The 21,359-nt window shown below is 41.8% G+C and overlaps 1 protein-coding gene across 23 annotated transcripts in view; it reads left to right on the top strand.

The window, feature by feature from the left end:
- The window catches only part of EPB41L2 (erythrocyte membrane protein band 4.1 like 2), a 220,544-nt gene extending 204,482 nt beyond the window's left edge, over positions 1–16,062 (top strand). For all 23 annotated transcript variants that reach the window (XM_060616654.3, XM_060616652.3, XM_078447318.2 and 20 more), the window contains one exon: positions 14,812–16,062. The gene's annotated coding sequence lies outside the window, so the exon portion shown is untranslated. The remainder of the gene's footprint in view (positions 1–14,811) is intronic.
- The last annotated feature ends 5,297 nt before the right edge of the window (positions 16,063–21,359 follow it).

Here is a 21,359-nt window from a genome sequence, read left to right as displayed (position 1 = left end):
TTGTTTTTAAAATGCTTTTACACTGATCGGTTAATGGATACATACCTCACAGGAATGCCAGTCACAGAATACACCTCATGGTCAGGCCAGGTGTCTTACACAGAAGTGATGGCTCCCATGCTTGCTCAAACTCCCCTCTGATGTTTTAGTTTATACTGAACTAATACGAAATGACCTATAACTTTCTCATTCTTACTGATCTTGATGGATTCTGGATTCTAATCCTTTGTTACGGATTTATGTGTTGCAGGTATCTTTGGATTTGTGGTTTGTCTTTTATTTGAAGTAGAGGTCAATATAGTTAGTATATTGAATGTAGTTATTAATAGAGTTAATACAGTTTAATTACCATGCTTTTCTTTATGGCTTATGCTCTTTCCATACCCTGAGGTGTTAAAGATACTATTGATCAAAGCATGTTAATGTTGCCTTCCATAGATCAATCCTTAATCCATAAGAAATCGGTTTTTCTGTGTGATAAGAAACAGTGATCGTTTGTTTCCTTTATAAGTACCAGCATTCCAGCCCTGTTTATTGAAGAGCCCATCCTTTCCCTCTCTAATCTGCAGGTCATGTATCAGTTTTCTTGTATACGTGGGGATGTTTCTTGGTACTTGTTTCCTGTGTCTATCTCTGCTCCAATGCCATACTGCCTCAATTATTATAGCTTTAAAATGAGTCTTGAAATCTGGTAGGATGTGTCTCCCAATTGTGTTTTTTCGAGTGTCTTTATTCTGGGCTCCTGGCGTTCCATATAAATTTCAGAATCGGATTGTTGAGTTCTAAGATAGTCCTATGGTATTTTAATTGGAACTGCACCCACTTTGTAGCTCAGTATGGTGAGAATTACATCTTTATGATATTAAATCTTCTTTCCCACAAACGTAAAATATCTCTCTCCATTTATAGGTGTTCTTTGATGTCTTCCAACCAACTTGTGTAACTTTCTTACCCAAAAGAGGTCTTATGAATCTTCTCTAGCTGTTGCTGGTTTAGGAAGATACAATTGACTTTTCAATATTTGTCTTACAAGTTTTAATGTGAATTGGTCATATCAGTTATTCCTAGCACCTTTTACTCCTTTTTTTCAGTGGGTGCGTGTCCACACATGCACACGCGCGTACACACACACACACACACAGCCTTTGAAGTTTGACTCTCAGAGGACCTCTTTTATAAGCAGCCTTGTGAAACAGATTTAGGAGGTTAAAATGTAAATTCACGTGTAAGGTGAGCAAACTAGGTAAATTTGGAAAGATTCATCCATCCATTCAAAAAAATCCTTAATGAGTACCAAAGTGTTCTAGGGTAGAGCTTAGGCACTGAGGATTCAAATTGTCAAATTGGTAAACAAAACAAACATGGTCCCCTTCCTCGGGAAGGATCCGCTCTAGGAAGGGAGGTGCAAATATGAGCCAACAAAATGTAATTGCAGATGTGCTCACTGCTCTAAGGAAGTAATGCAGTAGGAGAGAGCCAAATACTGTAAATTTAACCTTTTACTTGAGAAACCGAGTTTGAGTGAAATCTGAAGGACAAATCGGAGTTACCTGTGTCTGCAGCCATCTAAGCATCCCCACCCCCCCGCTGGCTGCAGTTTGTTCTTGAACACTGTCCCTTGCCTGGTGCCTGTTGAGGCTGAGAGGAGGAGTGTGTCTGAACCCCTTCAGCTGCTCTCCACCTGCCCTGCCAGGATCCCACAGAGGCAGCCAGGTGGGCAGAGGCAAAGAGCAGGACCAGAAAAGAAGAAATAACTACTGATGATATATCTGCCCCATCTCCCTTTCTCAGACGCGAGCAGCTCTCCTCCTGATCTGACCCGACCTCTTCCTTTAGAGTAGCTCTGAGCTTTTGATCAAGCATTGAAAGTAGGGGAGAGGGGAGCAAACAGAAGATGGTGAAAGAGGAACCCGCAGAGGGCTGAACCTCCCGAGGCCGGCACTCGGCTGCAGGTTGGGCGGCTGTGAGGCAGAGAGGAGTGAGCACGGTCCAGGAAGAAGGGAAACGCGCAACGCATGGGGGACTTCATTACTTCTCTGTAACTTTTTATTTTTATGTTGTGTTAAGGACGACTCCCTCCTGCCATTTTATCCTAAATGCATGTTTCCAAGCCCTCAAATGGACACAAAATGTTAATGGCCTTGTCACCACTAGACTGGTGCTCCCTGACTGTCCTGATGAGGAGGAAGAGTCCCACTGGATGGTTTGGTCTGTGTGGCCTCAAAAGAATGAGCCCCAGGAGGGGGAGCTCGTGACTTTGCCTCAGCTGGCACCATGACCTCTCTCAGCCCAGACTTCAAACAAGTCCCTGTGGCTCCTGGAATAATCTGTCATGTAGGATAAAAAGCAGACAATGCCTCTTTCTCTTCTGAAAGCAGTGAGCAGCCAGAGGAGGAAATGATGGAGGAGCAGCCTCTCGTCCATTCATTCATTTTACTCGCTTGTTTTCTTGTTTGTTACACCAGATCTATGGAACGCCCTTTGGGTATCCCCGAATGTGTACCATGGACTTTGAAATCAAACAAGTTCCGCATTCACAATAAATCATTATAGCAAAAGAGGGTCTCTAGTTTGAAGATATGTTCTGAGCTGAGTTTGGCGGGAACAAAAATCGGTGCATGAGGATGGGGCTTCTCACCTGAGCCTCCAAGAAAGTCGGAATAGCTGGATGAAGAAAGGCACGGAAGAGGCCATTCCAGGCAAGATCTGGTACTGTGAACCTGACCCTCTACAAAGGATACACCATCAGGCACAGCTGGGTTGCAGGACACGTGTAGGAAGGAGAGTGATGGAAGGTGAGGGGGTGCAGAGAGGAGGAGGCCCAAACATAGAGGGTCTTATGAGCCACACTAAAGAGGCTAAGCTTTATCCAGAGAAGAAGGTGTGCCTCATGTATTTGAGAGATGGTAAGGAGATAGAGGCTTCTGACTTGGTGACTGCACGGGGATATGGAGGTTAGTGAGTTGGGAAGATTGAGCAGGGGAGAATCCCACGTTTCTGGCTTGAGCCAATGAGTTGATGGTGGTACCTGTAATTTCATTTATTCATGGGATACGTTTGTTATTTCCATATGTCATGTGCAGTATGGCCAGTCTTCTTGGCTAGCTGTCTTTTTTTTTAATTTTTTTTTTAACATTTATTTATTATTGAGACACAGAAAACACAGAGTGTGAGCAGGGGAGGGGAAGAGAGAGGAGGAGACACAGAATCTGAAGCAGGCTCCAGGCTCTGAGCTGCCAGCACAGAGCCCGACTCGGGGCTCAAACTCACAAACCGCAAAAACGTGACCTGAGCCGAAGCCAGTCACTTAACCAGCTGAGCCACCCAGGCGCCCTTTGGCTTAGCTATCTTAAAGCAAGGTGTATTTTTTGTTCTTGGTACTGTAGGAGAGAGCACCTGCCTTAGGCATTCTGGAGGGAGTTTGGCAGTGAATTTGTAAGGCCCCGTCTTACACACACGCCCACAGCAGGGTTATTTGGAAATTTACCGGGTGGTCTGCTTGTTAAGAGGAAATATAGCATAGCAGATCTTCTGGGTTCAAATCTATCTCCTAGGTGTGTGACCTGTGTGGGCTCTTTCACTTTTCTGTGTATCTGTTCTGCCACGTGTGAACTGAGGATGGTAATAGAATATACAAAAGAGTTTGCTTCCAAGGCACATTGTAAGAACTTTTTGTAGCCTTTAGAGTCAGCTTTGAACCCTTCTTGATCTTAGGAATAAAATAAAAGTTGGAATATTCTACCCCAGACAGGTTGAGTTTGAGCTGCACGTGAGAGGTCTACGTGCACGTGGAGAGGTCCAGGAAGTTGCCAGGAGCTTTGAGAGAAATCACAACAGGCTTTGAGCAGGAGGGGGAGGCCTGAAGGTCATGTGAATGTGTGCTCTAGTGAGGAAGCCTTTGGTTTGAGTGACCTGAGCCGGGTCAGAGGGGATGTAACAGGAGGAGAGGGGAAAGTAGGAAGACAACGAGGACAAAAGGGTGTCATGAAAGCTGCAGAAGAGAACTCCAAGAAGGAGAGAGTAAGTATTAAATATGGCAAAGAAATTAAGTGGACATGTCCTCTGCACTCGTTGGTATGAAATCAGCCTGGGGATTTGTCACAGCTGCCTCAGTCCGGTAGTGAAATGGAGCCCTGTAACAGGTTGAGGACATAGGGATTTTGCATGGAGAGTGCTTTCAAGAAGCTGACAACACAGTGATCGGGCCTTTGGCTTTTCTGTGCACTTGTTGTCCAAGAAGATGGAGAGCACTGTACCGGGTTTCACAGAGCCACCAGAACTAGCGCTTGGATTACCCCAAACCCGGTAAATCCATCCTTCCTTTGAGGTAGACCTTGAGTCCCAATCTCCCTCCCACATTAAATAACTCTAAGTTAGTGCTGTTGCTTCCTGTGCTGTTGGGCATCCATGAATACTGATTTCTAAATAAGATCATGTTGCGTCCAAGCTAACCTTTCAGAGTCAGGGTGATATTCAGGATTTCAAAATGAACTCGAAAGCCAAACAGGAAATCAGCATTCATTATCTAACTGACTTGACAGGAGAGAAGAGCCACATTGGCTGAACTGGTAGCCAAACTGAGTTCTAGCTAATTACATGTGGGCCCTGATGGGCATCACTCTGTTTTTAAAAGGGGAAGCACAAACCCATTGACTTCCAGATGACTGTTTCCAGTTCAGGAGCCAGGAGTTCTTCCAGCATATCAACTGTGTTGCATTCTCATTTTATTCCCTTTGCCTCATTTGTGCTAGTCTCATATCTAAAATTAGCATTAGTTTTCAGTGTAGATTAATCAAACCTAACATGAAGATTTGTACAGAGACTTCGAAAGCCATTTTGGACTTCGTGGCTTTCAGGCACGGCCAGTTTTCACTTTGCAGTGCTGTGGAATGTTGCGTTTTAACATTTAAAGCCGGCAGGTGCTATCAAGGAGTCAGCTCCAATAGACTTGAACTGCCCAACGGAAGAGGCACTGGACACCACTGCTGTTGTGCATTCGTTAGCGCCTGGTAGCCACTAATTTCCCAGGGTTTGCCCTTGGACGGAATTACTATTCACTATTGTTTTTGAAGATGAAATGATCTTTATTGGTTTTTTTTTTTCCCGGTAATAATAGAGGCAATTATAAGTTTTTAAAAAAGGAGGGATAGCAGAAAATGCAAGTGACCCATAATTCCCCCGCTCCTGGAGGTCGATAATTCCCTTTCACAGTGTGTCTGTGTGAACACGTATACACAGTCACACATTCCCACCTCTATTTGTGTAGGCTCCTACTGTTGACTCTGTTATATAGCCTGTTTGTCCCCCCTCCACTTAACGGTACATTGCAGATAACCTTCCTTGCCATTATCTCATCGTTTTTCAATAGCCACTGAATGGATGCGTGAGGGGTTTATGTGACACCTGTTGATGGGCATTTAGGTTATTCCTCTGTTTTCACAGTTAAACACAGCTGCAAAGATGACACTTGTGTGTACATTTTGGGGGCATGAACTTCATTGTTTTCTAAGTGCAAATGTTTTTAGAATTCTGCTTAGAGTTGGTGTGCCACCCAGGGTTTCGTTTCTTTTTTTTTTTTTTAATTTTTTAAAATGTTTTACATTGAGGGAGAGAGAAACAGAGCATCAGCAGGGGAGGAGCAGAGAGAGAGAGGGAGACACAGAATCCAAAGCAGACTCCAGGCTCTGAACTGTCAGCACAGAGCTCAACGCGGGGCTCGAATTCACAAACCACTAGATCATGACCTGATCTGAAGTCAGACGCTTAACTGACTGAGCCACCCAGGCGCCCCACAGTGGTTTCTTTTGGGCATATTGCCTGCCTGTCCTGAAAGGTTCTATCAAGTTAGACTCCCACTTAAATTTATGAGCAATCTGTTTTCCTACACCTTTGTGACATTAAAGATTGTAAAGCATTTAAGAAATCTTTGCCAATCTGGTGAGGAAAGAGCATTTGCCCCCCCCTCCTTTTTTTAATTATGTATTTCTTTTCTTTTTTTTTTAATTGCTAGTGAAGCTAAAATACACATACACCTCACAATTTTCATTTCTTTGAGTTGCCAGTTTTTTCCCCTTTTTCTGTTCAGGTGTTTATTATCTCTTACAGATTTATTAAGGCTATTAACCTCTTAGTCACAAATACTGCATATTTTTTCCAGTTTTTCATTATTGAGAATTAAAAATAGCCCCAAAGGGGTGGGGAGGCTGAGGCAAAATTGGCAAATTAGAGTCATGAAGGTGATACCCAAAGTTTTGTTTTGTTTTTTGGCCCAAACAGTATTTTTTTAGAACTTGGATTAATGGTGCTTAAAATGGGAAGGCTTTGAACAACTTCAGAAACATGAGAAACTCTGCTGCCTGTCATGGCGGCAAAGGCTGAGGAGGCGCTGCCCCCCTCAGATGAGGGGAGAGCTCTGGGTCCCCAGCGGCTCTTCATGCTGAGGCCCTTGGTACCCAGTCTCGCTACTGATGTGTTCAGCCGCCGGCCTCTGAGGAGGTGGGCCTGACATTGTGCTTTTATTATACCCGAGACAAGGGCTTATTGAAGAGTATGAAAATTAAAAGAATATTCAATCTTAAACTGCTTATAGATCATCTTCTCTCAACCCCCCCTCCTTTTTAAATGAGGAACTAGAATCCTAGAGAATAAAGTAATTTGCAAAGGTCATTTCTACTCAGGAATCCTAAATGCCGTCCATGTGTAGAGCTAAGTATAGTTTCATCTGTCTGAATAACTTCTCCCATGTTAGTCATCCCAGATACTGTTTTTTAAAAATGTAAATTTGTGGGTGGCATTAGGAGAGAATTTTGCTATGGTAACCGATGAGTGTGAGTGCGTGCGTGCGTGTTTTAGATACTCCTGACCCCATGAGAATTACATTCAGTGACTTATTGGCCCTATGTTGATGTAACGCTTATGGATGAAAATAGTTCCGTTAGCCTTAGAGCAAGTGGGAATCTCGATTTGTCCAGTACGATAGCCAGTACTCACATGTGGCTACTTAAAATATGAAAAATACTTCCCACTTGATGTACTGTCAGTACAAAATAACATACTGGATTCTGAAGATGTGGGGGGAAAATGTAAACTAATAGTAAGCTAGAGAGTTGGGTCTAGAGATGAATTCTTTTGATTCCCACTAACCTTCCTGTTTAAAGAAAATGCAAAATAAATAGTAAGTAAGTTCTGTTCGTATATGCTTTCAAAGTTTTTTTTTTCCCTAAAAGATATAAGGGGTTTTGATACTATTTTTTTAAGTGCAACTTTTATTTGATGCCACAGAGAAATGTTTTCTCATCTCCTTGTCTTAATGAACCTAATATTGATACAGGCCTAGCTAGAATACCGGATACTGAGTATATCCTTTCTCTAGTCCACTTGTAATTTAAACGAAGCTTTAAGATTTTGTAAAATGCTTTCACATCAAGTTCCCACAAGATTTAAACTTAGCAGAGTGAACCAGAAGATCTTATTCCAGCTTTTGGGCCAAATACTAACTACTCTTAAATCTTTGTCAGAGCTTCAAAGATTTAGGAAAGCCAGGTTCTTAAAGAAGGCAGAGTCCTCCCAAGATATTATAGGTGCAGTTATTTAACAAAAGAGAACAGAAGAAGGAAACCAGTTTTCCCCCCCTCCCGAACCCCTGCTCTTCAGGCTTGCCTTGCAGATCTGTCCCTGTTACATTCACTCGTGGATTCATCAGTAGGTACCATTGTGAGAGGACCACGTTCGAAGCACTATGATAGTTGTTGTGACAAGGAGGTAAAAGCATAGGAACGCGAATGCTAATAATATAGAGAGTAAAAAATAGTGTTTTAAGAGTAGCCTTCATAAAGGGCTGTGAAAGTTGACCGGAGGAGAGAGAGTTTCTGATGGGCATTTCTGAGAAGACCTCCCTGAAAAGGCAACAGGGAAGCCACTCTGTGCAGAGTGCTGGGGAGGATTCGAACAGATGGAGGCGAGCAGAGAGGAAAGAGCGTGTGGAGAAGCAATGGGATGGTATCAGGAAGAGCAAATCCTACACGTGGGCGTGCGTTGAGGTCTCCGCAGACCTGGAAAGACTTGTCAACGGCAAATTGCAGATGGAAGGTCCTGACCTTGCGTGTCAGTACCTCAGATTAGACTTTGCTGTGTAGGTCATCTGCACAGGGTACGTGAGTAGGGGAAGGGCATGTTCGGCACTGTTCTTCAGGAAGGTCAAATCCCTCAGGAGAGTGTGGGGTTGACTGAAAGCATGCTAGATTAGGTGAAGCGTCCTATAAGGGAACCATTACATCGGTTCGAGCAATTATTAACAGGGAAACCGACACGGTCTTCAGTGTCTGTCTTCAAGAGTAGAACAGAACTTAAGGTGGAAGCAAACCCAACAAAATTTGAAGTCTCCTCTATGAAAATCTGTAAAAATAATACTGGCTAACATTCATTGGTTGCCTGCTCTGTGCCCCGCTTTGTCTGAGAACTTTGCCAACTAGTTTGAGAACTAGTTCTTACGGCTATTTTAGGTGTCGACGAGGACACACGGAGGCCTAGAGAGGTTAAGTCTCTCACCTAAGTCACACAGATGGTGAGTGACAGAGCTCGACTGACCCACGGTCAGTCTGAATCCACACTACATGCTGCTTTGCAGAAGGCTTCATGACGGGAATCTTTCAAATAACAGACTCCCACCAATGTACTTGAAACATGATTCATTTTAGAAAAATTTTGTGCAAAAGGTCTTTGAGGTTGCAGCTATGATACAAAGCTAAGTGAATAAGTAAATCCATATTTTATAAAATAACGGTGTTTAAAAATGAGGTAAAATTGATGTTTTCATTTGACAGGATGTTCTGAAATTGCTGTGTGGTAGTAATTCTTTAATAGGGACTTGAATGTGTCAAGTATAAAGATTCCAATAGAAAAATTACTGTGGGTTTTAGGGGCGCCTGGGTGGCTCAGTTGTTTTAAGCATCTGACTCTTGCTCTCAAGTCAGGTCATGATCTCATGGTTTGGGAGTTAGAGACCCATGTCAGGCTCTGTGCTGACAGTGCAGAGCCTGCTTGGGATTCTGTCTCTCTCCCTCTCTCTCTGCTACCTCTCCTGCTCACGCTTCCTCCCTCCCTCCCTCCCTCCCTCCGTCTCAAAAATAAATATTAAAAAAATTTACTGTTAGCTTTAAAGAAAACTCCATGAACTGGCCTGCTGGCATCCCTAATATCACTCCCTTACTGTCCTCAAAGGTAAGGGAGTGTAATTGGCTCAAAGCCTAAAGAGAGCTTTGGCCATTTACAGTGTGGAAGGAAAGAAGGTGCTCTTCCTGACACCTCCCTCTGGAACGGGAATGAGTTGTGCGCGAAAGTCAGGCGTGGGTTTTTGTTTTGTTTTGTTTTTAACAAATGGAAATTTGGAGAAAGCATCTCAAAATTGACTCTTGAAAGCAAAAATACTTAAGTAAATCGATGTGATTTTAGCAAACTCTGAACTTTTGTCTTTGAAGTGAAGTTGTGTTAGCGTGTACGTTATCGAGCGCAATATAGTTGGCACTCAGAAGAGACAGAGATGGGGGTGGAAGGCAACCAGGTCCAAGACCTGAAGGTGAGACCAGAGTCTCCCGGGGGCCACTGGAGAGCCTCTTGAGGTGAGGGGCACCATAGCAGCATTAGTATGTTCAGGCAAAGCAGGTGAAGCAAAGTTATTTCCCTGAACTATTTGTTGAACAGGTGCTGACCTGTTGACCATTTGACCAAAAAGGAAAAACAACAACAATAACACAAACAACAACAGTAGATTTAATTTTTCCTTCTAAATTCAGCAAGCACACAGATATCCACGAGAGAAGGAAACAGTGATAGGTTAGGGACAGCAGAGGCTACACAAGCAATTTCTAAGGTTAATGGTCCTCAGACACTTTACTCTCTTAAATATTACCAAAGAACCCAAAGAGCTTTTGTCGAAGTGAAGTATATCTACCAAAATTCACCCTAGTAAAAATCAAGATTATTGAAATTTACCACATTACAAATTAAACAGAACAAATGTAAAATATTTATTAAAATAGCTCAAAAATAGTGAAAGAAGCGTGTCTGAAAGGCTACAGGTAGTGTGTGGTTCCAATGATATGAAATCCTGGAAGAGGCACAATGAGTGAGACACTAAAAACAGTGGTGGCCACTGATCTCATAAGAGTCTTTAAATATTGGGAAGCTGTCAAGCTCATGGTGGCCGGACTAGTTTTCCAAAATCCCAGTTTCACCTCAAAGCTTGAATTTTATCACCAGCCACAAGTATTGTTTTCCTTGAAATGACAGACAGGCTCACCTCATTTTCAAGAAAATGCCTGCCAAATTGAATAACATGGTTTGTCGTCCAGTAATTCTCAAATAAAAAAGGTGGTTATGAAAAAGCAGCCTCTTCAATTCACAATCCAAGCAGGACTTGTTTTCTCTAGACATCCACCGTCCATCTGTATGCCGCAGGAGTGTTCTACGCCCATTTTCCATTTCATTCCACAGAATGTTAAAAAGACAGGAACTCGGCGGTTGAGATGTAAGACAGTAATTTTATTTTCTGTGTTTCATCAAGGACATCCTTAAGTGAAGCTGCCTGCCGCCTTACCGTCTTTGCTTCTATGTCACCGAGAGTGCGCGGTGGTAACAAACAGTGACTTTGGTACAGTTTGGTGGCACTGCTTTGACCTGTGTGTCATGATGCCAACAGGGGCACTCACCCTTGTGTCACTATCAGTGAAAATGTCCATTCCCCGGAAATGGCAACTAATGGCTCAGTGTGATTATGAAATGGCTTTGACTTCATTACCCGCCCCCCCCCCCCCCCCCCAAACGTCTCTCCCTCAGGATCTGCAGACTTGGAGAACTGGTCGGTCTGCATCATAGTGGTGCTATAAACATTGTGAGCATTGGCTGTTCCCTGGGTTAACCGAATAGAACTTCTCCTACTTTTTTGGCTCTAGGACCCCTCTTAGAATGAAAATTCAGTTTAAAAATTAAAATCAAATATTCAAATTAAAGACCAAGGAAGATGGTTTAGCATCAGTAATAACTGAAATCCATAAACTATTGTATTTAAAGCTGAACGTTACACCTGGGTGCATGGACCACATTTTTATTTAGGAAAGAGTTGGGTTATCTCTTACATAAATATTTTACTCATGTTTTCAAGATCTCTGGCTGTACTACTGCTCTATTGTAATTGAATCTTAATCCGAAGCTAAATGTTTCTTGCATTATTTTAATTATTTTGGATAAAAACCACATTTTTGCATGTTTATTGAGAGTCCCCTTCAGTTGAGTGCTTTACCAGTTACAGGCAGTATTTCTAGTGGTTTGGGTCAAATACTCTTTGACAAGCGCACGTTTGCAGTTTACCAAATCTGTTTCTGGAATAGAGCACGCTCATGTTTGAAACCCCTGTGTGAGAGCCCCTGTCTCTGGAAACTCTGAGGTTGTGCTTTTCAGATGCAGCGATAAAACCCCTGTGCTTGAATTTGGCTGATTTCCCACTGTTCGTCAGGCACATTAAGATAAATTTGACTGTTTGGAACCCTCTGTGAGGACTTAAGGTGGAATAGGCAACTGGTACATATCCTTGAAGCATTTGGATATAGAGTTAGATCTGTGATTAGATGAGGCAGCCACCTTGACCTGTTCCCACTCTGGCCCAAAGAGGGGGACAGAGGCTAGGGGAACTGCACTGTAGTAGTCAGTAACGCTCACTGACGTTGTATATAGTCTAGGGGTGGGAAACTAAAGCATGGAAACAGTGGTTTGGGCTTCTGTTTTTGTTTACTTGACCAAAACTCTAATACATAATGTATAATTCATATACTTCAATGCTTTGATCCGATCCAAACTCAAGGTGACCATTATGATATTGCCAAAAGGGGCAAAGATAATAATTAATGCCAGCGATTAATGCCTGTCAATCTGTTGACAAAATAAGGTATCCAGACTATTGTGAAAGAGAGAGAATTCAAGCTTTAAAAAAAAAAAAAAAAAAAAAAAAAAAGAGTTCTTGTAGGAAGCCCTTGTATGAAGAACCAGGGCCTAGTTTTCAGTTTGATTGGGATGGGTAATAAATCATTTAGAGCGAAAATGTAGTCTGTTAAAAAGTCAGCTATTAAGGTTTTTTTTCCTCTCTCACAGATACATGCCAGAACAGAAAAAAATTTAAATGTCTGATGCTTGTGTATCAGTGGCGTTGGTGATTCCATCCTTTTCTCCTTCTTTGTTCAAAAGCTTAGATGTTTACTACTTGCGGGAATCTATTTCCATATATGTTTAAGTACAGGAAGCAGTCAGAAAAAGATAGGTGGATGTGTCAATTATAAACTTCATACAATAAATCACTCCCTATTCACCCAGAACAGTGAGAAACTGGGATGTTCTGCAATACTGAATATCTGATTAGCTCAGAGTTCCATTTGATTTACTGCTTCTTAAGGAATGGGGAAAAGAATGCATTTAACATTAAAATTACAATAAGTGTAATTTTCTATCCTTCTGAAAACTGTTTGGAATTCTAAGAGTGTGTTGAGGTTGTCATTTGTAATACTTATTACCAGAAGAGGAAATTGGTTTGTTTTACTTTATAGTGGTTTGATTGCAAATAAATGAAAGTAAATGACATTTGAGTTCACATGAGTAACTATGTCTTTTTCTCTACATATATTTCAATAAACATTGAAGCTCTTTGAAATCAAGATCTCTCATTCAATTCCTATATACGCCTAGATTCCTGTTTACTTGTCTGCTAATGACTTTGAAACAAGCTTAATTTTAGCTTTCTTTTCGAAATTGAAATTTTTATATTTGGTGAAAACAGATTCAGTGGAGTAACATGACATGGAACGTAGAGGAAATGGAGAATCGGAGCTTAAACCTCACTCTTTCTGTAGGTTTCCAGTCACTGGTGACATGAGAGGTTCACTTTCTATAACCTGAGCTGGGCGGAGCGGCAGCTGGCTTCAAGAAGCAATGCATATTCACTAAGCAAGAAGAACAGAGCAACCAGCTCGCAAAGATCAAGGGCAGATAGTGTGACTGAAGGTCACAGATAACTCCCAGTTCCAATTTGATTGGTAGTTTTATCTATTCCCTCTCACCAGCCCTCAAGTTTGTGTTCATAATTACTAACCTAAAAAAGGATGACTTTGTGTTTTCTCCATTGATGTGCCCCCCTCCCCTGCCCAACCTGGAATCGAGCAAAGTCCTAATGAGTAATGAAATAGCCAAAAGCAGACAACAGGTGGGAGACAGTGAATTTGATTAATCTATCCTGTGTAATCAAGAGGCTAGAATAATACATATGATAAATCTCAGTAGTGGGGAGTTTTTCCATTAAAACAAGACAATTTTACCAAGACAAGGGGGTGTGCATTCTAACTGACTTTGAGGCCATATCTCTTGGAAAGGACCTTAATTACCACTCTCCACTGTCCTCTGTAATCACCTACCTTTTGCCAAAACTTCCAACCAAGCTGGAGTAGAAAGTGAAAAATTCCCTTCTCAAAACGCTTTTCACTCTTGGGGCTAATGCACCATCCTTATTTTTTGTCTATCTCCCTATCCACTCCTTTTTTAGTCCTCTCTTCTACCCCCCCCCCCCCCCCGCCCCTTTGATTATGGGCTTCCCCGGGACTCGTCTCTCATTTTTCCTTATATTTGCAAAGACTAGTTCACCTGCCAGTTTTACTTACCCTTTGTGCCAACCTGCAAATCCACATCCGTGGTCCTAAGACCTCACCTGCGCCTTACGCCTTTCATTCTCCCTCTGCTTTTGAGGTCCCAGACTCCAAACCTGATGGTGCTCTCTGGTACTTTCTTCCCAGACACCACCCTCTGATTGTACTCCAGCGGGGGTACCTCCCAGTCCGCTCTGCACTTGGTTTCTGTGGCACTCACATCCCCATCAGCCAGCAGGCATACCTGGCCTTCCTGTCTCTCTCCTCCCCACCTGTAGCCTGTCCCTCACACTGAAGCTTCAGCGAGGTTGTCAGAACCAAAATCAGGCCATCTCAAGCCTTCCTCAAAACCAGCCGCCTCCTCTCCTGGGCTTGTCCTGCCCTGAGTGGACCCGCCACTCACCACCTGGCTCTCTGACCTGTCTTCTGCCTCTTGCTCTCTACTCTGGATCATCACAGCACACTGAGAGCTGTTCGTTCGTCTGAACGCGCTTCCTGAATTCATTCTTTTTTTTTTTTTTTTTTTGTCAAATCAATTTTGTACTTGTCAGCCGGGTATTAAAAACTAGACCTAATATTTTTTACCTGACCTGCCGTTACTTACTTTATTATTACTTATCCCCAGTAATGTCCATTTTCTCACTCTCCTGTTCCTCATTCATTCTCGCGACCCCTTCTGCCCCCCTTACTCTGCATACCCCCCTGAACACCATCTCATTTCCTGACCTCTTTCCCCATTCTGTTCTCCCACCTGAAGCACTGTTTCTGTTCATTCCAAAGAAGTCAGAATGGACTTTGTTTTTCCTCCTTCCTTGAATCTAGCTTTGAAGTCTACATGGGTTTCTCCTTTATGGATTTTTAATGTATGAATTACCTGTTTTATAACTAAGTCTTTTTGTGTGTGTTATTAGTTGCCTGTTGTTTTCGGTGCACAGTCAGTTCCCCACACAGTGTAAGGCCTCCTCAGGGTGGAGTAAGTCCTTAGTGCTGGTCTTCTGGAAAACATGCTGTGTATTGTAGAATTAGGTAGTAACTGTTGGTTACTTAATTTGGAATTGGATGGAATGTTAATTTTTTTTTTCAAGTCTCTGTCTTTGGAATATTTAACCCTTGTCCCTTTTTTTCCTCCTAGAAATGCATTTTTTTAAACAACATTCAACTTTGTGAACCTGAAGAATTTTGACCATTCCAAGTCTTAATGCCACACCACTACTCCAGCGAATTTATACTACGACTGGTAACCATGACCAGGAGCCGGAAGAATTAAAATGCCAACGACCAAACCTTACCTTAACAGCTCTGGTCTATACTGTTCCCTCGCATTTTAATACATTATTTTGTTTTATAACCACTTCTAAATATTCTTTTTTTTTTCTCTTAATTAGGGAGTTTTGTTTTTGTTTTCCCGTTTGCTTTATGTACAACTACCTGCTTTTTAATCGCTCATTTTGATCAAATGATAGTGAACAAAGCCAGCCCAAGCTGGTAAGGTGCCGTTCACTTGAACAGGTGCTGTTGTGCAGAAAGGAAACTCAGTGACTAATTTCAATAGCGGCTTTCCTATCTTCCAGATTCTTCCCATTGAATTCTCACAGGAAATATTTACAGATTTTCAGATGCAGTCAATATACTGTACGAAGAAATATTAATACAGATTAGAAGCATTTCTTACATCTTGAAAATTTTCTAATGTTTGAGAATTTCACTGGGGATATTTTTTATATTGAACCCTGTTGACTTTCCAGTCCTCTGACTTTGGGCCGGAAAAGTAAAAAGTCAGAGAATGTCCAGACTGGAGAATTACCAACAAATTCACTGACCACGCACTGTGTTGAGAGACCCTGTCGCACCACAGTGCCAATGCTTCTCAGACACGTGCTCTTTGGCAGCATTCCAGAAACAGGAGGGAGGAAGAAGAGAAAATGGTGGCTTCCCTTCTGCTAAAATATGCAGGCAGCTTAAAACCTTAGTGCTTTCTTTCTTAACATGTCCAAATTTCAGTACTTTCCATTATTTGAACACACTTGTGTAGAACACTTGCTTTGTATTAAACCTCCTTGTCTACTTGTAAAACTGACCTTTTGTTATGGAGCAGGTATGTCTCTTTCAGACAGTTGGATGATTCACACGAGGTTGAGGACACCGGGGAGAGAAGCAGGGGCTGTGGTGGTTTTTTGATGGTTGTGAGGAAGCTAGACCATTTACCAGCACACACCAGAGACCTGATAGGGACCTATTAACTGTATTGAACGTTTTTTCCTTTGCTTTTGACCCTATGTATAGTTATGATGCCAGATTAGATTTATAGCAGCTTCAAGTTGTATTAAATGGTATTTTGCTTTCTGTAATACTGTTATAAAATAAAGTTTGTTTATTCTCTGAACTTGTCACTTCTCTTTGGGGAAAAAAAAAAAACATTTCAAAAAAATTTTTTTAAATGTTTTTATTTATTTTTGAGAGAGAGAGAGAGCATTAGTGGGAAGAGGCTCAGAGGCTCCAGGCTCTGAGCTGTCAGCACAGAGCCCAACGTGGGGCTTGAACTCACAAACTGCAAGATCATGACCTGAGCCAAAGGTGGACGCTTAACCGACTGAGCCACCCAGGCACCCCAGTCACTTCTCTTTTTATAAGGGTTTAAAAAATAAACTGGAGTGTTGTTTTCAGTCAAAAGTCTACTACGTTATGAAATGTCGCTTTTGTCACTCGGATCTTTTATAATCTGCTGCTGCCGCCAGCATCACTGATTTGAAATGAATAAAGCAGCATCAAAAGTTTGGAAATCCATTGTTTAGAGTGCCAGATCCCTCCTGCCTGCTTACACGATCCACCCTAGCTTTTACAGATTCTCCAAGGGATAATTTTGCTTCTTTTCTTTGTGTATTTCTTGTTTTTAGAAAATATTTTAGCTGTACCATCGGACTCCTCGTGTTTTTTCCTCCTGTCCAGTGGGCTTTAATGTCTCAGGCGGGATATGGGTTTTGCCAAGGGGCTGTGTCTGTGTTAAATCGGGGTGGCTCATCGTGAAACTTTTGCCGAGACACATCAAATGCTGAGTTTTCTTCTAAACACTGAAGACATTCTACAGCAAATGACCAACAGGGTACATTCTGTTTTAAAATATTATGTAGAATTTCTCTCTGTAGTCATTTGAAGCGAGTGTGTTAAATACAATTTGCATAACCGTCTTCTTTGGGATCTGTTCCCACTGAATTCCCTCTCACCTTGTGAAAGGTCTTTCTCACCTCTGCAGAATTATTACAGAAACAGCTCTTCTCTAGAGAAGCCGATCTCAGCAAGCCAAGCCTCCGAGACATTACGGAACCAAATGTGGTTTTGTGAAAATATTTCGCATCAGAAAGCTTGCATATATAATGTTCACATTCAAAGCAGAGGTTGGATTTACCAGAGTCTGAGAACCATATCTGTCCATACTTCCAGTGATAATTGCACAGATAGGAAGTGTCTACGGCAGCTCCAGTGAATAAGATACGCAGTGTTTGAGTCAAGGCTTAGTTTTATTCAGCTGAGATTGGAAGGACAGGGTTTGGGGTCCCAGAGAGACTTCTAGAGCATCTGTGGGGCTTAACCCAAAAAGTAGCTGGGAACAGTGTTGATAAGTAATGCCATGTAGTTGCAACGGCAAGGCTGTTGTTCTTAATATTTTGCATTAATATTAGAAAATACTTCTCAGGATATTATAATTTTGTTCATAAACTGAGTTTTCAAAACCCCAGATAGAAAGAATGTTAGAATGATAGAATAAGAAAGCATGTCAGCAAGGTTCACTGAGGTGAAACGTCCAGGTGCTAATTGTTTATCTTCAAAGCAATATAATTTTAGAATAGTAAGTATTCTTTTTAGTTGTGTGGGGTTTTTTTATTGGTACCATTTTACATAAGTCTTATAGCAATCCGGTGTGGAATGAAGCAAACAGCAGTGCATTTTCCAGAGGCCACAGCTGGATAGAAAATAAGGTTATATTTTAGATGTGTAGAGTCGATAGATGTTTGGTATTTCACTATCAAGAGTAGCTCCTATTTTCCTTTAAGAGATGTTGTACTCACTGCATAGACCACAGTTCATGGAATAACTAACACCAGGGCTCCGGCACTGAAACCGACTGTAGCCATAACTACTGCCCGCACGGACTTCATTAAGTGTTTCCACTTATTTCTGAACACAATTATTTGATATCTGAACACCTAATTGAGCATTTATAGGTAGGAAGAGTGAGTTGTGGTTTAGATGAAACCAGATTGCCCATGAGTAGATAATTGCTAAAGGCAGGTGTTGGTAAGTAAGGGTTTATAATATCATTCTGTTAAAAGTCGAAAAAAAAAATCCCCTAAAGCCCCATAATTTTTTTAAAAAGTTCTCTCTTCATGTATTGTTAGAGAAGAATGCATTGTTCTTCATTGTATGGTGTCCCGGTAAGTTTCCACCTGTCTTCCACATTTGCAGGAGAGACTAGGACATGTGAACATTACGGCTGAGACAGTAACAGGGAATATTCCTTGGTTAATTTTACAGATGTCAAAATGGACTTGGACGGATCCTTGCATGCACCCGTTCATGTTCTTGCTGGGATTAGGCTATTGTGTGGCATTGGCTCCAGAAGAGTACAGGCCAGCTGGCAAATCCTAGGTGCCACACTCCTGACCCTTAGCCACGGGGTCAAACACAACGACCCTGTATATAGTTATGGTGCCATATTAGATTTATAGCAGGTTATATAAAATGATACTTTGCTTCTAACACCAAGGCCTCAGAATCCTGCAGATAGACCTTTGAATCCCCTACTCAGTAACAACCTTGTGACTTTAATGAAGGCACTTAAGTGTCTCTGAAGTGAAGGTACTAATAGGTCTCAGTGCAGGGATATTCTGATGGTTAGATGAAATCAAAATGTATACAATGCCCCATAGAGCTCCTAGATCAATACTGCCCTCAAAACATGACAGTCATTGTGAATAATAAGAGTACCATGAGGTAATCCACTACTGGCAAATTTATGGAAGATCATGCCAATCTGAGCTGTGTCCTGAGGGCTTTTCCTAGAATTCTGTTTTATCATAGGGTTGACAAGTCTATTGAGAAGGTTTTGGCTTTGAAGATATGTAGACCTTACTTCCTGAGAGCCCCACAATGTCAAGGATCTCTTATGGTCTACTCATTGTCTACCATGTGGAGGCAGCTAGGGTTGCTGGGGTAAGAGGCAGCACAGATCCTTGAACACTCTGGCGGCAGGCTTCCTAACCACAGACCCCTGGACAGATTTCAAGGGGCTGAATTGCCCCCCAAATATATGCAAAATTGTGAGTAGATGCATGTTTCTTGGGAATAAATTCCTGGCTTTCATCAAATTCTCAAAAGGCTGCTTTATTATCTAAATAAAAGTTTGGAACCTCTGCTCTTAATAATCTGAGTTTGGGAATGTGAGTTTGAATCATTAAAAAAAACAACAGTGGAAAGAATATTTTAAATTCCCAATCTGTTTGGTGTTAATTATCAATAAAGTACTTTGAATGCATGTTTTCTGTTATGTTCTTTTTTCACTCATTTGCCAGGGCAAATACCATTGTGTAAATTCTGATAAACTCAGACGTCTCTTCCAGTGAGCACACTAATTATAAAGTCAGCAAAAATCTCAAAAGAATTTGCTCTAAAAATCCTGTTTCTAAAGTCAGATAATTAATTTCCAAAATGTGTTTTAACAGTTACAAATTCTGGGAGCGCCTGGGTGGCTCATTCGGTTAAGGATCCAACTCTTGATCTCGGCTCAGGTTATGATCTCACAGTTTGTGAGTTCAAGCCCCACGTCAGGCTCTGCGCTGGCAGCACAGAACCTGCTTGGGATTTTGTCTCTCTCTCTCTCTCTCTCTCTCTGCCTGCCACCCCCCTCAAAATAAACTTAAAAAAAAATAGTAATGATTTCTGATTTCGGAGACACAGTGTTGCCAAAGAACTTAAGATTTTCAAGGAAGAGTTATTTTTGGTGTATGGGAATGTGTTCTAGATTTTCTAATTGCTGCTAAGTTAGTCTGGAAAATAGTAGAGGCTGTTACCTGGTCAGATAAATTATAAGTTTGCTTTTCAAAGGTTGCAAATAACATTTCAGGGAATGTAGTATGTGTCCTTCCTTGCCCAATTTTCTGTTTTATCAGTTTGTAAAAATTCGGGATGGGGAGGAATACTCATGGGTTTCAGTTTCCCTGCGCTGTTAGAGAGGTAGAAAGGTAGTATTCACAGCTTCATTTAAAAAAAAAAAAATTCTTTGGTTAATTTTCATTGAATGACAACAGAGTATTATTTTATTGAAGGTCTTATGTTGAGAAAATCACTGGGAATTCTTTCAGGTACTGGAACATTAGAAATAAGAGTAGGAGCCATTGAGAAAGCACTTGGGGCCCCTCGTGAGAGGCTTTGGAGCACAGGAGGGGACAGAATATAGGATAATTTAAGGAGAAAGCAGCCTGGTCTAGGTGGCAGGAGCCATGCATAGGAACCACAGGAGTCCAAACCAGAATAAGACCTTAAACTCTGGACTCAGTCTAGAGAGCAAGGGCATGACCGCAGCTGGCCGTGTTCCATGCAGGATTTCACAAATTGAGTAGCAGTGCCTTCAAGCAGATTATAGGAAACCCTGGGACTTGGTCTTTCCATGAGAAAACTATAACATGTTTCTCTTTCTCGTTACATATAAAAAACATGAAGCTACTCAGGATTTCATTGGAAATTGCTCTCAACAGCAACAAAAGAAATGGGTCTTGCTTTAAACTACCTGGTTATGCCGATCACTGAAAACATGTACGTTTGGAGCTCCTCTGTTACTGCAGGAGCTGGAATGATTTTCCCTAGGAAGGCAGAGGTGGTGGACTATGACATCCACCAGAACCAAAAACCAGCCTTCCCTCTGCTTCCAGAAGAGGATGGAGCCACCCCCGGTGGCCGAACCACAGATTTGGCTGGCAGCTGGGAATACGCTACATCCCTTCACGCCTTCTGTTCAAGAAAGCATTTTTACATAATCTGATTTCCATCAGGGGCTAAAAAGAGATCCCTCCCAGAACGGATAGAATATTATTATTCCTTCCATATGGCACGAACACTGTTATTTTAAATTACCACAGTCTGAAAGCCGCAGCAGACAGCTCCATTGTAATCAAATGCAATAAAACACAGAAATGAGTGTCTTCCAACACTTGAGTTTCACATTATACAAGAAGTGCAAATGGAGGCTAATGACTTTGGACGCGTGTGAGGAATTTGGAGCAGGGAGGGGTGGGGAGCTAAGAAAACCAGACCAGTCGTGTATTGTTGCTTTTGGTCATTCACACAATCTGCTGTAAGATTGTATGTCGCCACACAAGCCGGTGCATTTCTTCCAGGTGGCCAAACTCATTACGTTTTATAAAGTGAGTCACCCTAATAGCCTGTTAGATTCACATGCAATGATTGGAATATAACCGGACCCACACTTAGGACACGGGAAGCATCTTTTGTTGATGTTAACCAGAAAACTGCAGAGAGCACAACAGTAATCACAATCTATTTTAACCACCACTTTGTTTTTAGTTATCTGCATTGGCTCGTTGGGGCTCCCCCTGAAAAAAGAACTCTGCTAGTGAAATGTTGACTTCTTTCTGCATTTAGAAATAGTTCCTTGATGTTTTGGTTTTC

This window comes from Panthera onca, chromosome B2 (genome assembly GCF_046562875.1).
Source record: "Panthera onca isolate mPanOnc1 chromosome B2, mPanOnc1 haplotype 2, whole genome shotgun sequence".
Lineage (NCBI taxonomy): Eukaryota > Metazoa > Chordata > Mammalia > Carnivora > Felidae > Panthera > Panthera onca.
The sequence above is the reverse complement of the archived record's forward strand: the minus strand, read 5'-3'. Positions and strand labels throughout refer to the sequence as shown.